This window comes from Anser brachyrhynchus (assembly GCF_964034855.1).
Source record: "Anser brachyrhynchus genome assembly, chromosome: 4".
NCBI lineage: Eukaryota > Metazoa > Chordata > Aves > Anseriformes > Anatidae > Anser > Anser brachyrhynchus.
This window is the reverse complement of record NC_137698.1, coordinates 10120641-10138835: the sequence shown is the minus strand read 5'-3', so window position 1 is coordinate 10138835 and position 18195 is coordinate 10120641. Positions and strand designations below refer to the sequence as shown.

At 37.5% G+C, this 18195-nt stretch overlaps 1 protein-coding gene across 12 annotated transcripts in view; it reads left to right on the top strand.

Moving 5' to 3' along the window:
• The window catches only part of GRID2 (glutamate ionotropic receptor delta type subunit 2), an 800504-nt gene that overhangs the window by 393114 nt on the left and 389195 nt on the right, over positions 1–18195 (top strand). Inside the window, exon 1 of one of the 12 annotated variants that reach the window (XM_080592185.1) lies at positions 2756–5301. The exons of the other annotated variants lie outside the window; for them this stretch is intronic. The gene's annotated coding sequence lies outside the window, so the exon portion shown is untranslated. Of the gene's footprint in view, positions 1–2755; positions 5302–18195 lie in introns of those variants that run through there. 12 annotated transcript variants of the gene reach the window in all.

The window sequence follows — 18195 nt, the reverse complement described above, 5'->3', positions numbered from 1 at the left end:
TAAATTGTAAAAAAAAAAAAAAAAAAAAAAAAATAGTTTTGCTTCAATAGCCATTTCAAAATGAGTTTATTAAATGGATGGTAAGTACTTATATTTTCCCCTAGTTGGGATTTTCCTTTAAAATATCCTATCTGCTTAGCACCATTATAGTGCCATTACTGTTTAGCTTTTATTGCTTCCTTTCTTTTGAGAAAAAGATGCGTCAGCTTTTTTGTAACAAGACTAGACAAAAGTTGACTCATAGAAACCTGAAGGTTCTCCCCTAAACAATAGTCAGACTTTAATTGAATGGCAAATTTCCTCATTCCCTTCCTCTGCCACTTTGAGCCTTACAGAGGAGAAAAGATACAAGCTCTTGAGAAGGAATGTGTTCTCTTGTGAAGTTTAATTTGTAGGCTATTACAAAAGTTGAAAACCTCTATTATGAAATAATCTGAGTCAATATTAGTATAATAACCATCAACAAGATTGTCAAGGAAGACTTGAAATTTATGACTTAGTATTGAATACATTGGCTTCTTTCTTAAAGAGAAACAGCAATGGTGTAAGCAATGTCATATAGCCCACCATCTGATATTTATATGTATGTATACCTAAAAAATATTTATCTTGAATAACGATGGTTGATATATGTCTCCATTTACCAGTATATTTAGGCCAATTAATATTTGTTTTTTCACTTGAGAAAACATATCCAGAGATTTTAGACATTTGTAATCATAACCACAAGAGAAAGATTGAAGGCCATATTGGAAACACTATAATTTTCACTTCTTATTTTAGAGAGAAGCACTTGATATGGGCAATTTGCAAAGTGCTGAGAGGAATGTTATATCCTATCATTTAACAGAATTTGTTGATGATCTTTATCTCCCAGTTCTCTTTCAGAAACCAACCTCCCTGTACAGCACAAATTGGAATACACACAGTAGCCTGTATTGGTGGAAAAAAGATTGATTCCAGATTATGATTGATTATTTAACATGCAAGAATAATCAGAATACATCTCTGTCCTGGTCTAGCATATTCTTAGCTTGCAAAATGCATTAATGCTTTGTGTGAATAGTGGCAGAGCTGTGAACCAAATTCCAGTTCAACCTTGGGCAGGTCAGCGCGTTGGCAGTGTAAATTTGTTCAGTTGACTTGCCACCCTCTCTTCTTACTGATCCATGCATGACACTGCATGATTGTATCTGAGAATTTTGCAATTTTTTTAACCTATTATGTTTAAAATATTTTGGCAGAGTATGATTGGACAGTCAAAGATCATTTTTTGGAATAGCAATCAACATTTATTTTATGCTATTACTGTATTACCTAGGAGAATTTACTGTAAGTAAAAAAGAAATCAGTCATTTTAAGCCATTAAAAATATATATATTAGTTGTCATTTTTAATCTTTCAAAACCAGTTATGCAAATAGAAAATTTCAGTTTGATTTGACTATTAAATATGTCCCCTCTAAAATAGTGGAAAATCCATTGAAGCTACCAGACTTGCACCAATGAACTGGGAATTCACTAAATATTCCTGCTGCTTTTAACAGCTATTTGCTTTTTTCAAAGGAAAGTAATATTTTCCATGAAGATTGCTGTAGTGTTTCAGTTATTGATTATAGTGTTTCAGTTGATCATCACTGTGCATTTTTATTATTAACAGGAGTCGGGGGGAAGGGGGAGAGGGGATGAGAAACAGTCCCGTAGACACCAAGGTCAGTGAAGGAAGGGAAGGAGGTGCTTCAGGCACAGCAGCAGAGATTTCCCTGCAGCCCATGAAGAGACCATGGTGGAGCAGAGGAGGAGGAAGAGTGAGGAAGAAGGAGCAGCATACAGGAGCTGTGGTGGACTGACCACAGCCCCCATCCTCCTGTGCTGCTCAGAGGGAGGAGGTAGAGTCAGAGATGGAGGAGTGAAGGGGGGCCTTAGAAGAAGTGGGGTGGGGGGAAAGTGGTTTAGTTTTGTCTTCTCAGCACACTGCTCTGTTTTAAATGTCAATACATTTAATTAATTTTCAGCACAGTTTACCTAAATGAAAATTTCTTGCTTTCATCCACTCTTAATCATGTCTGTAACTAGTCAAAATTGGTTACTTGCCCATCAAAACTTACATTATAGGCAAAATTATATGTATGGAATCCGTTTCCTATACAGTAGCTAGTTGTTTTTGTTGTTTGTTTAATTATTATTTTCTAGTTAATGTATCAATTTGAGCTGAAATAGAAAATACTAAAAATACTAGGTCTTATCTCCAAGCACTTTGAAGTTGTGAAAGACTGTTCCCCTTCAGAAGCGTGTAGCATGTGAATATTGAACCTAATTCTCCATGGTTTAATTGTTCACTGGTTTTGTAAGTTTGACCAAGTAAAAGCTAACATCTTCAATACTAATTGGCATGGTCAAACAATTCAAAATTAGCAGTCAGAAAGGCTAGGTCAGGACAAGAGTTAAAGTGGAGCTTTCTGTCTGGTTGGTAGCAGCACGTGGACATGTGCTGCTCTTGCAACAGGTCGGTTGATACTTCTTTTTGGGTTATGAAATACTGAGACTCAGACATTCTTCTTTTGTGCTGCTCTTGCAGCAGGTTGGTTGATGCTACCTTTTGGGTTATGAAATACTGAGACTCAGGCATTCTTCTTTTTTCTCGTATCTGGGAAAATAAGTGGGTTGCTTGAAATTTACTTATTAGCTGCCAACTTCTCAATAATGCCTTTCATACATGTTTATTTTTCTTTTCTTTTTTAGTCCTACATTTGCCTGAAATATTTTTCCCAGTCTGTGTGGGTTTGCAAGATTAACCCCTGCTTGTGGATTTTCCCCTTGACCCTTGTGATCCTACCATGCCTCTGGACTGAATTCCTAAAGTGAAACTGAATTTATTCCTCCATGCTTTATAAAAGCAACTGAGCTGTATATAGTCCACTTACTTGCTTCAGGTATTTTGTTAGCCATAGGAAATTTCTGGTACAAATAGTTTGACTGTCAACATTTTTCTTCCCCTGAACTTGTCCCCTGGTACTATGTTTTGGTTTCCAATTGCTGTGTTTTTCCTTTTAGGCTGGGTAAAGATATTATTCGTTTTTCCATCTGCATGGCTAGGTCCGCGTAAAGAAACAGTAACACTACTAACTGTGGAATCCCTCCGAAGTTCATGATCTTTCTGGATCAGCTAGCAAATAATTGCTTGCTTACTAGCACCAGGAGCATGCTGTAAATGTATACAAAAGCACACTACATCTTGGTTGTCTGAGACCTTTTTCTCCTTTCTGAGCTGATTAAATAAACTAAATTAATTCATACATACATAATAAGCATCTGCGTGGTCGGACTGCCAGAAACAAACACATTTATCACCACTGCTAGGAACTTGTGTTGCGCAAATGTCGTCTAAGTCTGATACCAGTGGCAGCCCTGTGACAGATTTAACAAGATTAGATGACCTCCAAAAAAAAAAAAAAAACCTTTGCAAAGCATTACAGATAATGCTATGCAAATTGACAAGGAACACAGACAAAAAGCTTAATAATTACTCCTTCTCCCTGCTAAAACATTTTCTCTCTTGGAGGTCAGTCCAGGTTAATTTATAGAGTCCAAAAATGTCCGTTACCCACACTGTGGTCATTTTTCAGAAAATGAAGGAAAAAGCCCTAACAGTTTAAATTAGGAAAAGTGATCAGTGCAGATTATGTTAACGGGTCTTTACTGAGCCTCAAAGGCCAGGGAATTTCAGTTTACAATTGGACAAGCTCCAACAGAACCATCACTCAGCATTAATGTGACCCTACCAGGTTAGAAAATGGTTTTAAAAGACCAAAAAATCCCCAACAAACCACTGAAAGTAATTGCTCTAGCAGTGATACACTCCTATGTTGAAGGATTTTTTTTTGGATAAACTCAGTGACATCTAATTTATGGGTCATGCTTCCTGTTACCCTGTCTCATGAATGCTTTCCAAGACAACAACTGTGCGCATCGGAACAGTTCATCCTATTGAGGCATTTGTAGAATTGTGCCCATTGGGCTTAACTTGGATCAAATATTAAAGCTTTACTGACAAATCTAACCTCTGTCTTACAACAAAGTGATTAACTTTGGGTATTTTTAGTAGTTCTTCTGGTTTCAAATCATTATTTATATGCATGTTTCAATATTTTTTTAGGGAACTGCCTTTTGTCTTCCACCATAATTGTAAGATGACCCATACTGCAGCAACTACAGTTTGTGTAAATGTACTTTAGCTTATTGGGTAATAGGTTACAGTGCAAGAGATCACTGTGAACTGTAAAACCAAAACAGAATATGATTTTTTTTTTATTTTTCTTTTTAAAAAATAGAGGCATGGTTTTGTTGACTGAGGGGGAAGCCAAGAGCTATTGAGTTTTCAATTTGAGTGGGGATTTTGCTTTGAATCCCATCCTCAAATCACCCTCACTCACCTCTGAGAGCAAACTTGGAGCACCCTGACTGAGTTTCAACAGGCGGATCCACCCTGTTGGCTGCAGGGCATGCAGTCCACAGGCCCTGCACAGCTCCGAGTTAACCCCTCCCCCCCTCCAAAATGTGGGACGTGTGGACTATGCTGATTGTGTCACTCCAGTCAGCGTCAGATCACAGCTTTCTACACCATGGTTAACCACGCATGGCAGATTAACATGTAACCTTCTAAATATCTAAGACGGAAGATTTTTCACCAGCACGGTCAATAGCCATCTCAGTTTTAAATTTAATAGTGATTTGGGACAAAATTCTCCTATGATATTTTGAGAACTTCTCATGAATTTTCTATTGAAAATGAGTTGCTAACAGCTCAGTCATTGTGGCAGTTTTGAGACATGCCTACATGAAAGTGGAATAAGAAATAGATATGTTGGTAAATAAATAGAGAGCTGGTGATGTATTTTCGGTAAGACTCTGAATGCAGATTTGCAGAAGGCAAGGAGTTGTTATGTCATTTAAGTGAATGACTGCTTTAAATTATCAAGCCCTGTTAACCTCCATGTACTGTTTGTCACAGCTCTGAAATCCATTTTGCAGCATTTTCATTAAAGATTAGCCCAGGGTCAGAACTACTTTCCCAACTTCACCATAAGAAGAGGCAAAAAAATGAATAAACGAACAAGTTTGTTCATTCGTTCATAGTTCATCTGGGAAAGTGAAGAATTTTTTCAAAGTTGCTCTATTCCCTGGTTCTACTGCTGAAGAAGTGGTGTGGGTTGACCACATCAGATCTTATTCTGTGTTCTGACTGCACTGCAAAAAGAGGACCTAATATTGCACAAGAACTAGCTCTCATGGACTTTTTCAGGTTGGTGCAGCTTGGTAAATAACATTTTTTACTCACCTCAAAGCTCAGTTCCAAGCCTGTTGTTATTTTCCTGTTGTTAATCATAGTCACTGTGTGGATTCACTACCAAACCATGATGAATGAGTAAAGGGTCGATGGTAAGTATGCAGGGAACAAGCTGATACTGGGACCTTCTTGCTCTAGGCAGATGTCGTACAAATAGGTTGCAGCAACAGGTAGCTCAAGCAGAGAATGGGAGAAAGCATAGGTATTTCACAAGTATGTCATGTCCCATAATTAAGACAGAACCTCCTCATCTTTTCACTCCAAAGCTACAACCCTAGTCTTGGTCTTTTTCCTTACTTGCTGTTTGGTTTTGTTTGTGTGCTTTGGATGTTTTTAATACAACATCTGTGTGGTAAAGGAGAGTAAAGGACTGTCTGTAAATCACTGTGGAGGTTTCAGTGTTATGCTGTTCAGCATGGTCCGATATCATCCATTATACCATTTGGAAATCTAAGGATAAGGAACTGTCTGCAGATCAGTACAGAAGTTTCAGTGTTAATTCGTTCAGTGTGATTTAGTATTAATTCATAATACGGGTTGGAAATCTAATTTAGTTGCATGTGCCCCTTCAACATAATACCTTGGACTTCTGCCGACTAAGCACATGTAATCCGTTGACCAGGTGGCCTAAGCCCTGTCTTCTATTTTGCCTTTTCCTCCTCCTGTTGGTTTACCATGGATGTTTAGAGAATCTTTGCTTCATTCAAACTGGTTATCATGGTAGGGCAAAAAAAATTAATCTTAGTTGACAAAGAAAAACATTTCTGCTTGCAGGAGCATTATAAATGTTGAGAAATATTTTTTGAGGTAAATGGTAGATTATGAAACAATACAAGAAAAGCTTGGAAAATAAGAACAATCACAAGACTGTCAGGCTAATATAACCAGGAAAGGTTTTAACACTATTACTCTTTTCTCCATTCAAGGTGATACATTGCTGTGTTTGTTGCCTTGTTAATTACAGTTTACAATTTTAATTTTTCTGCAGTGGTATATTCTTATGTTATAAAAGAATACATTTTGTAGGGGGAGGGGGGTCATACCTCCCAGATGTGTTTCTTGTTGCTTACATAAAAATAAGAATAAACAAATCTCACACTAGAGAATACAAGCCGATTGATGCAAGAATCAATTACAATGAAATAGCCAATTCTCCCCTATATGCAACACTTTATGGCTGGTTAAATGTCTCGTGTCTCGTATTTGCTGTGTTATAAACCATCAGCTATTGGTCACTGCTAGAGGCAATTTGTTGCTTTACTTTATTCAACAGATAATATAGCAAATCCTCTGTTTCTTGGAGATCAATAGAATGACAGGGCTGCCTTGTGGTTTTTGAGTTTTTCATGTTCTGTGGTAGAATGACTCTCTTATAAATGTGCATTTTATCCATATTAAAGAAAACATTAATTTTAAAAATGCCCTTTTCCTCACCTGTGGAAACACTAAAAGAAAACAGTATCTGACAGAATTAATTTAGGGCTAAAATTCAAATAATCTTCTGATGTCTGAAACTTCAGTGCTCTCATTTTAAGTTCATGATCCCTAGCAAGCTTTTCAATGTTTATTTCTCCTCATCCTCTTTTATTTCCTTGATTAGGTATCAATTTATAGGAATTTCAACTAAGAGACTACCCAAGGGAAATAAGTCTGTAAAGTCCATTTGAAAACTGAAGAGTTCAAATGCCTTCTCTACTGAGCAAACAAGAAGAGGACTAATGAATATTAAAAAATTCTGTCCTCATTACAGCATAACACCTGAGAGTGAGTAGCTATGATCAGAAAGACATTGGCTTTATAGGCCTGTGGCTTTTTTCTAATATGAAAGGGTCAAGTGCTTCAGCAGATGTGAATTATCATTACCATATACTGACTCTTCCAGATTTTTTTTTGTGTAAGCTAAATATTATGATTTTTCTTTTGCGTATAATAGCCATCATTTCAAACAAAAGATCCTTCCATGTTTTAGTTTTAAAAAGAAAACAAAATAACTACTGTTATCACACAGTTCAGTTCCAGATATTAACTCACAGTAGCTGTGCTTTACAATAAGATACCCTCCATAACTAAATTAGCCCATACTATCTCAACTATCTGCTACTTGGCCATGTTGCACATTCAGAATCCTGAAAATAATAGCCAAGAACTTACTTAATTTGTAGCTGTATACAAAATGTGGATGCTGCTTTGCACAACAAATATTTATATTGTGCTATCTTCTGGCCAAACAATGTAGTGTAGGTACGTAAAGTTTATATAGGTTTAAAATAATTCTAAGTAGTTAGACAAGTTTAAGGAAGAAATGATCCCTGGAGGACCATTAACTAAGGACATGAACTCTGGCTTCAACCAACAGTTGCTGAAGGTTGGGCAAATATGCTTGCTGTGTGTTTACTTTCTAATTATTCTGCTGCCCTGGGCTTTGTTTGGCTCTCATTTCCCAGTGATAATCTTTGAGTATGTTTCATGTCTGGCAAGGGGTGTCCCAGTTTCTATTAAATAATATCCATTTAGAAAATGTTTCAGTATGATGTCATGCATTATCTAAAATACCAGACACTTGGATATGATTCCTGATTGCCTTGTATGCTTGTGAAATAGCAAACTCACATTTGTACCTTGAAAGAAAACTATTTCAGATTCAGTTGATAAATTTAATGTAAATATTGATAAGTAACTCCTGGGATAATGTAATTTTTTTGTAATAATAAATAAATAAATAAATAACATGAGATTCTGCAGTTCATTCTCTGCCTTCCCAAATAACATTTGAATTTCAAAAGGAAAAAAGTCTATCTTATGTATTGTCTCAGACATCAGTGTTGCTCATTATTGCCTTCAGGAATGTAGAGTTCAGCAGTGGAAAGTAAACAAAGCTCTTGAGCATGGTACTGTCATTTCTAAGGAAAGCTGCTGATAAATTAATTACGAGCAGCATAAAGACATGAAGCATCAACGTTAATGTTTGAAAGCACTACATAAATCTTCATAGTTACATTTCATTCATTGTAACTGGGAAAGCAGATCATTACAGGGTATAGCTTTTCCGATGTTGTTTTTTTTTCCTTCTTGTGAATCCTGAGTAGTGTCACATAAAATTACACAGTGAATTCTTCCTACATATTTACATAGTGTAAGGCTTGTCATGATTGACACACATTTGAGTGCATACTGACAATTATTTTTGAGAGCGCCATTGAGAAGCAAGCCCAGACTTGTAATATTCTCCAAGTGCTGAAGATCATATAAGAAAACATTTATCTCAAACCCAAAGTTTGTTATGTTTTGTAAGTCAGAGGAGTACAAATACAAAGGAAAATATAAAACCAAAAAAGAAAAAATTCCCCCGGCGTTTGTAGTTTGATGCGTAAATTAATATATACTGAAGTTGAGGGCAGGTGTACAGTTCAGTTGATAGCATATGGCCAGTTAGATCATTTGACTTCATTGTGCACATTAAATAATCATGTTCATAAGTTAATTTCAAGCAGATGTGTTTGTAGCATAAAGCATACATGACTTGGAAAATATAGCCATAAAAGTCTGAAGAGGCTGTTTCCAAGACTGTGATGAACTGGTTTGTATTAGTAACTGTGGAAAGCAGGCTGTTCTCTATATAAATTCAATGAAATGTTTTGGAGAGTTTGCAGTCAGAAGATAATTTTGTAATTTTACTGGTTTTGTTAAACATATTGTTCAACTGGGTTTCATAAATATTTTCCAGATTGATATTTCTACTGTCTTTGGAACATAGACTTCTCCTGTTTAGTGTTAACACCTTAGAGTTTTGAATTGCCTTAACACCAGTAAATATTTTTGTAGGAAGTATTTCTAGTTTGGAAGCTCATTAGACTGAAGTCCTTGGCTTACCTCTGTGTTGTTAGAGTTGTTATTATTTTGATACATTAAATAATGATAGATGTTTGGGCTATGTTTTTTAGACTGTAATCTCTGCGTTTCCTACTGCTTTTTAAATTCATATCTTGCTGTTCTCTTGCATCTTCCGAGTTGTTTGCCTGTGCAAAATCTAGGCCCTAAAATTAGATCTTTGCACTCATCTGGTACATGTCTCCATGCACAGAGGGGGAAAAAATGGATATAAACCAACAAGTTTCCAAATCACTAATGCACTAGAAAGATCTGAAGCTATAGGAGGTTTTAAACAGGGTTTGAACATACTTGTCATATTAGAGTCCACCTCACTATTTAAAGGATATCTGATCCTTGTGATACTACAGCTTTTTGCGCTCTTTTTCATTGTTTTCTCTTCCGTTTCCTCTCTTGCCACCGTCTCATTTTTATGTAGCTTCTTCTTTTGGCTACCTTGTCTGCACAATTCCACTCCAGTTTTGCAGCTGTATTTCATCTTTTGACAAGTCCATCACTGACACAGCAACTGGAGCTTGCATTTTCCACGAGACTCCTCTGTGCCCAAGCCTTGTATGCTGCTGGGGAACACAAACAGGTAGACATGCTAATGAACATATCAGTTGCTGCATCTCATCCGTGTCTCCCTAGTAGCGAGGAACATCATTTCACCTTTTGTTACACCAAAATTTGAACTGGCAGCACCCCAATAACATTTCCAGTAAGCATTTTCACTGTGCAGTAGTCTTCAACCAGCTGGGACTGGAGAGCCTGAGAAGTAGAGTTATTCCCAGGCTGAGATTTCTAAAGAATGTGCTTTATTTTGGCTTACTACAGTACAATTTCTAACAGTAGTAGTTTTTAAAATACCCACGTGATTGCTCTGGGATCTGGCCGTATGGCTCAGTGTTTAAGTAAAACTTCAGTCTTCCTTCTTGGAGTTAGGTGATAAATCTTCCATTTCTGTGATAAAAATTCAAATCTCTATTTTAGTAAGAAACCAAGCAGTCGGAATCTAATTCATGGCTTCCTCCCTGAGTACTCCATCAGCTTGTTTTAAATAAAGCAGCTATAATTGCTAATAATATGAGATGGAAAAGGAATATCTCAAATAAGCTGGAAATTGTGATTTATTCTGACAGTCGCATGCTGGATTCAAGTGAGTAAAGCAGACAAGATGGGGGAATGCCTCTGGTCCCTAATGTGTTCTGCTCACCTCATGTTGACAGTTTAAATTTCCTTCTGTAGGTCTGACCAAATTATTATGTTAGTAATAGAGCATATAAATGTAATATAAACATGTAATATAAAACAGAAATGCCGAGAAATTTATTTTGTGTGGCCACTGAAGCTGTGTCCCAGGTGTAGAATGGACAGTGTATTAAAATCTGCTCACAACTGAGATGAGCAGAGATGACATGCAGCCTGGTTGTTCTCCGGGGAGAAGGAGGTGAAAAACCGTCGCTTATTTTCTGTGACCTTCTAAGATGAAATCTTAGGTACCCTTCACATCTGTGGCTCATTGTGGGAATTGAAAACAATAGAAGCTGTGCAGGCAACAATATTTACTTGAATAATCTGAAAGTAGAACATTTTTTTTTTTTTCAGAGAAAATTCAGTAGTTTTTACTGCCACCACTGAAAGATAAATGACAACTGGAAATAATTTTGTCTCACTTTAATGTCTTAGTAATAAAAAGGGTTTTAATGCCTTAATAATACAAAAGTAGCCACACTATATCAGTATTTCATCTTGTGTAGCCAGTACTTAGTGAGTGAGGATGAAGAAAAGAAAGCTGCAAGAATTTATAAGGCAAATAACATTCTTTCTATAACTGTTGTTAATCTAGTCCCATAATGTCTAATGTACTTGCCTACAGAAGATACCGTATTTCATGATGAAAAAGATCATATAAGATCCGTGTTCTTTTGGATAATTAGCAGCTTCCATGACTGATTATATCCTGATTTAACTAAATACCTTTATGCTAGTAAGTGTATCTTGTACTTCTTAAACTGTTGTAGTGTTGGATTGTCATGCAGTGTTTCTCACTTGTCTCCCCCATGATATCCTTGTCTCTAAATTAGAGAGACATGGATTTGATGGATAGACCACTTAGTTGATAAGAAATTGGCTGGATGTTCGCACTCAAGAATTGCAGTCAATGGCTCAATGTCCAGGTAGAGATCAGTCATGAGTGGTGTTCCTTGGGGGTCACTATTGGGACCAGTGTTGTTTTACATCTTTGTTGGTGACATGGACAGTGGGATTGAGTACACTGTCAGCAAGTTTGCCCGTGGCATCAAGCTGTGTGGTGTGTCGACATGCTAGAGGGAAGGGATGCCATCCAAAGGGATCTGGACAGGCTTGAGAGGTGGGCCTGTGCAAACCTCGTGAGGTTCATAAGGCCAAGTGCAAGGTCCTGCACCTGGGCTGGGGCAATCCTAAGCACAAATACAGGCAGGGCAGAGAAGGGATTGAGAGCAGCCCTGAGGAGAAAGCCCTGGGGGTGTTGGTGGATGAGAAGTTCAACATGAGCTGGCAATGTGTGCTTGCAGCCCAGAAAGCCAACTGTGTCCTGGGCTGCATCCAAAGAAGCGTGGCCAGCAGGGTGAGGGAGGGGATTTTCCCTCTCTACTCAGAGCCTCCTGGAGTGCTGCGTTCAGCTCTGGGGCCCCCAGCACAAGAAGGACATGGACCTGTTAGAATGAGTCAAGAGGAGGGCCACAAAAATGACCAAGGGGCCGGAGCACCTCTCCTGTGAAGACAGGCTAGGAGATTTGTGGTTGTTCAGCCTGGAGAAGAGAAGGCTCTGGGGAGACCTTATAGTGGCCTTCCAATACCTAAAGGGGGCCTACAGGAAAGCTGGGGAAGGGACTCTATGTCGTGGAGTATAGTGAAAGGATAAGGGGAATTGCTTTAAACTAAAAGAAGGCAGATTTAGATTAGCTGTTAGGAAGAAATTATTTACTGTGAGGTTGGTGAGGCACTGGCACAGGCTGCCCAGAGAAGCTGTGGATGCCCCATCCCTGGAAGTGTTCAAGGCCAGGTTGGATGGGGCTTTGGGCAACCTGGTCTGGTTGGAGGTGTCCCTGCCCATGGCAGGGGGTTGAAACTGGATGGTCTTTAAGGACCCTTCCAACCCCAACCATTCCACGATTCTGTGATACTAAGAATGAACTCAAGGATTTTTCTGTTAGCAAAAACTGGGATTGTTGTTGTTTTCCCTTTCAGCTGCTGACAACCTCCTCTACTTGAGAACTGTCACAGTCCATGTATGCCATGCTGTATTTCTCAAGGACTTTTCCATATCGTAGTCAGAGGTGTTGGGAAAGAAATACTGACCATAGCTATCTTGATGGCTTCATATCTTTCTGTTTTTTTTTTAGCTGGTTGTATTACATATACAAACAAATATGTGTAACATGATGTAATCCATAAAAAAATGTTTAGAAAGCTTGCAGAAGAAAACAAAACACTGGCTATCATTACTTTTGGAGACCAAGGGGGAGAGCTAAGACTGCATGACTGTCCATATTCATTTCTTCAGTTTCAGAAATCTGTATTTATTGAAAGATAACTTTACAAGGTGGAATAATCACTGGATAGCCGTAATTTTCTTGATCAAGTTTTGTATTTGTCACTAGCTCATTTACTGCATTTGCTAATTTACTTCTTGAGAGAAAATCCTTACGTATCATACCAGTTATGATATCAGCCAGGACGTGTAGATCAAACCTTTTGTCTACATCCTGACCTGAAACTTCAAAGTCTGGCCATGCCCAATCCTAGCCATCAGTGTTCAGATATGTAAGTATATTTCGATGTGTTTCTTTGTGCAATTTATTGTATTATTGAGCATTGTAAACTCCTACATTTAAAGTAGATTTCTTCTAAAGTAACAGCTTTGACTTGATACTACCTTTGCCAGTCTGTATAGAATACATTTCAACAGAGCTTCAAAAAGATCTTCAGCAATTCCTAACCATCTTTTGGCAAATTTTATTATTTCTGTGCATAGTCTTAATATTCAAATTGGTTATGAGAGGGGTTATATATCACCACTTTGCCAAGAGCTTCTGCCAGGAACTGATGTTTTCTGTGTAGATTTGTACACTGCAGGTCTAGTGAGGAAAAAGACTCATGGTAGCATAATTAAGTTGCAAGCATTAACATCAGGAAGATTTAAAATCAGGGCCTAAGGAGACCAAAAAGTTGAGAAGAAAAAACAACCAGACCGTATTATTTTCAGGTTCCGAAAGGATGAAGCTTGTGGTACTTTACAAGTGAGATTGCATTGTGTCTGTGCATCTGAATACAGCTTCTGTTCTAATGAAAATTTGTAATGATTAGAGTATTGTGGGCTGGATTCATTAAAGGGATTATCTTGTGTTTGGGCATATGTGTTTGTGTAGCTATATGTGTGATATGTGTATATAAATCCATTCCCACACAGAAGACTTTATTAGCTTTAACTTGAGATTGCTAGACAGCATATCCCACCAACACAACCTGCAAGGAGAGGGAGGGAAAAAAAAAAAAGAAAAAAGCTGTTTTCTTCTTGCATTGCTATTTTCATCACTAATTACTCTCTCTTATACAGAAAGTTGGAATCTCTTTTCATCCAGGTGATAGGGAAGCAGTTCATACTTTGTCAAAATTTCCTGATCATACATATATATATATATATACACATATATCATATCATATCATATCTTCTTCCACGTGTTATTTATCATGATTTGTAAGCTTACGGTCTTTTAGACCTGTGTACTTCTATGTGAGATGGGACCACAGATGGAAATTTTGAGAGAAAACTGTGTTGCTTTGAAAATAGCATTTCATGTTGGTCATCTTTTGTTTTCTATTTGCTTGTATTTACATCAAATACATCAAATTCCACTCAGCTTTTAATATGGTTTGAGGGTAAATAATTATTTTTTGTGATAATGGTTACACATAGATGTTTTGTTTAACATCAGTCAGTGAACTGTGGGTCATGCTGGTGCTTTACCAGGACAAGCTCTGTGGGCAGCTTTTAATGTGGCGATGCCTTAGCATGTTAACTTTAAACGTGGGAGTCATCCAGTCTGAATATGACTCTCCTTTAAAGGATCTCCCTTCCCGTTCTTCCATTTCTACTTTGTCTTGCAGAACCTATCCTCATAACCCATGGTTTACACTTTCAGAAGCTTAGCTTTTCCAGAAGAACGCAGTGCTGCCATGTATTGAAGGATTACTCCCTAGTGATGTATCTAATATATATCTATATATATATATATTTTTTTTTTCTGGAAATGTCGCATATAAATAAAGGCCAAAGATCATTTGACATCTCTGCCAAACTCCCTCCATCATGCCGCGCTTGTCACAAGACATTTAGTTTCATAAAAGAGCAACTGTGCCAAGTGTTCCTAACGAAAAATGAGTACCAGTCAAAACTGGTTTGGCTTTGACTACAAGAACTGTAATTCAGGCCAGGGTCATAACAAGCTTGCAAATATGCATCAAAAATCACCAGCTACTATTGCTCCCACAATGTCTGTGGGCTGGGTGGACTTTCCCTCAACTCACCAGTGTCCTACTTCATGTTACTCTCCTTGTATCTTCCAGGTGTCCGGGGTGGGGTTTTCCTCTTCTGTTAGAAATTAGCATCAGGACTTCTGCTCTGGCCACAGACCCCTTTCCTAAAACAAGGAAAGCCATGAGACTGCTACACCTTAGACATTAGGTTTTCTCTGATGAATGGAACAATTTATTTTAAGGTTATTGGGTTTTATGGAATTACGGAACATGGCCACTATGGCATCCTTATTTCTCTTGTTTTATTTAAGCTACGGTGAGAGAATTTGTTGTATTAGTGGAATATAGTCATTTATTTTATGTTGTCTGTGATGCATAGAAGTATGTGTCAGCTGTGCAGGAGTAAGTGGGTGTGCCACTTTGGGGTCCTTTTTCTTACCCTCTTGTTCATACACATCCTGTATGTCAAGATGGCAGATGAATAATGCGTTTTTTAGTCTAACTGTATATTTGCTCTACCTAATTTCTCTTGCTCTTTCCAGGTCTTGAATTCCTTTCTCCCCTTGATTAGTAACCATGGTGCTTGTAATGTGCAGCAATTATAGATTGGAACATACCAGCATAGAGTAATTTATGCAAAAGTAATTACTTAAATGACTCTTCATTATATTGCAATCAAATCCTAGATGCTCTGGTATAGATGTTACATATCCGATCTCAGCATGCTACTTAAAGTCTTTGAGTCCAATTCTGAGATGATGTAAATCAGTGCAGCTCATCTCCACATCACCAGTGCTTTGAGAAGGGCTGCACAGGCTCATGCAAACTGAGACTCTGGCTCACTGGTTTACAGCTATGAAAGAAAAGAATTTGAACTTAAAAACTAATGCAGAAAGGTAGGTCTGAGTGAGACTGAAGTATTCTGAGAACAATAGTCTCAACCATACGACAACGTCAGCAATAATCCTGTTTTCTCTCTGAAAGTAAATTGAGATAATTTTCAGCATTGTTACTTTAGTCACTGAGTTAGCCACAAAGGGGTGAGTGATGCGTATGTCATTTTTAACTGTAGCTGGTGTTAATTCTTTCTTTTTTTATTATTATTTTATTTTTTTCTGGGGTGGGGGGTAGCTGTTGGCTTCCTGAAGACCTTATATCACTGTTGTAGTTTATCTTGCAATCCTTTTTGATCTTTATAAAGAACATTTGCCTTTGACGTTCTCTCAGCAATTTGGGGGAAACCTGACAGTAGCAGATCCGAAGGACTGCATTGTGAGATGTGTAACTGAGGCTTCACAATGTTATAATGAAATTAGCATGTCTAGTTCATGTTGCAGGGTAGTGAAAAACATTTTTAGGTAGTTGCTTTTTGTCAAAGTATTATAATTGATTGCTCTCTGAGTAATATGGAAACTCAGCCTCATTTCCTCTGTAATTCAGAATGAAATCTAAAAATGCCCAAATCCTCTGATGATGCACAGAAAGGTTATTATCAACCATGAAAGTCTTTGTGCAAGCACTACTTCTGCATTTTAAGCTATCTGGCTGTTTGCTGTGTTTTGAGTGAGTGCAAGGAAAAAAAACAGTTTACAGATTTCACTATATTCAGAGATTTGCATAGAGCACATTTAGCTCAATCAGGTCTTATGACAGTAATTCCAGGAAAATCTAAAAATCTCACAGCTATAGTGCTTAACATGGTCAGCAGGAAATGCCAGGGAGAATCCGTCTTTCTGGTTCAACTGCTTTGTCATTAGGTAAACAGCATGGCATCTGTGTTTCACTGGAATATTTCTTCCAGCGAGAAACTGTTTCCTGCCTTTTATGAAACAATTTAGTGCTAAATGTCTCTATTTTTTTGTAATTCCACCTCTTGGCCTCCTTTGTATTTCTTATGAAACAACGGCAAACTGAGCTGAATTAGTCTGTGAAGAGGTGATGCCACACATGAAACGTTTTAATGTAGACCACTGGCTAAGTTTGTTTGTATTAAGACTGTTGCTACTTTGATTTCATGGTTTTGTTAGTCAGCTTGTCTGTAGGAGATTAGTGAAGCTTTATTTACATGTGACTATGCATGTGAACTTCACCTATATGTTACAGCTATATCTTACTGTATGTCTACATAAAATGAAAACAGGTGCTGGTTGAAACATATCTTTTATACAGGTCTACTTTCAAATAAAACTTTGACACTACAGAGATAGAACTAAAAATAAGAGCTTTGGCTTGTTTCCATTATCCTTTTACTTTCAGGATACTTTATATGGCAAACGTTTACATACAAAACAGCAGTGTACTGTTTCCCATTATAGAATCTTAGAGGATTTTTTTATAGTATCAGAGGACAGGTTTGGTCAACAAGTTTCTGTTCCATGAAAGCACTTTAGTTGCTAGAAAACGACTTAATGACCTTCTGTTTGTCACAGCAAGGACCTCTAGTAGAACACATTGTGTATCTGAAAGATACTGTGTAAAACTGGCACATTGGAGTGCCGGTGCACCTTGAACAAAACTTCAGCAAGGTTTTTAATGCTGCTTTAAATGGTCGGGATAATAACCCCCCAAAAATATTTCATTGCAAAAAACATAGACTTATATGAAGAAGAGACACTTGCTATTATTTTGTTTTTATAAGTAGTTTTCAGCTACCTAATTTGCAGAGGGTTATTTAGGCTTTACTGAAATTTGGATGCAGAGATCTTAAAGGTAGCCTTCCCAGACTTGGCAAATATAATGACTAGCTTGAATTGTAGGCAAGCCACTGATTTTTATTCATTGAGAAGAAAGGAAAGGATGTACAATATGTACACAAAAAAAAAAAAAGTTTCCCTTTTTTACAAGACAATCATAAAATTTTAGGCTCTACCATTTTTCATTTGTTTGTTTTGGATAAAGGATCAGCCATTTGTCACTAGTTTAGGGCACATTTAGCTCATATTACAACATTTGGAAAGACAGCACATATCTGAGGCAGACATGGGCATTCCTCTTGCTAATTTATCAATTTGGAGGATGTGTCTAGCTAGTAAATGAATATATGATTACCCCATGTGGGCCTATGTGGTCATTTGTTAGCCTGCCAATGGGACAGGGCCACTGAAAGAGCAGATTTCAGTAGTCTCTAGCCTGAAGTACCAGGAAGGTTAATGGATACAGTGAAGGCCATACCACAGGCTTTGTGCTAGGTAAATAAAAGCTAATATGAGGTAGTCTTCCTGGCTAAAATGCTACCTTCATTTAGTACATTGATCAAATTATATTGCCATGTACTGAAAGGCATAAAAAGCAAGTCTACAATAAATATATGTTCCTGTACAAATATAGTTTGTGAGAGGTGATGATTCAGTAAAGCAGACTGCAGTGGGATAGTTTTTGCTCTCACCCTTTCTTTCCAAAATATACACCATCAAGGCCAGAGTGTCCCTTATTCATTTCTTTTCTGGATTCCTATTTTTG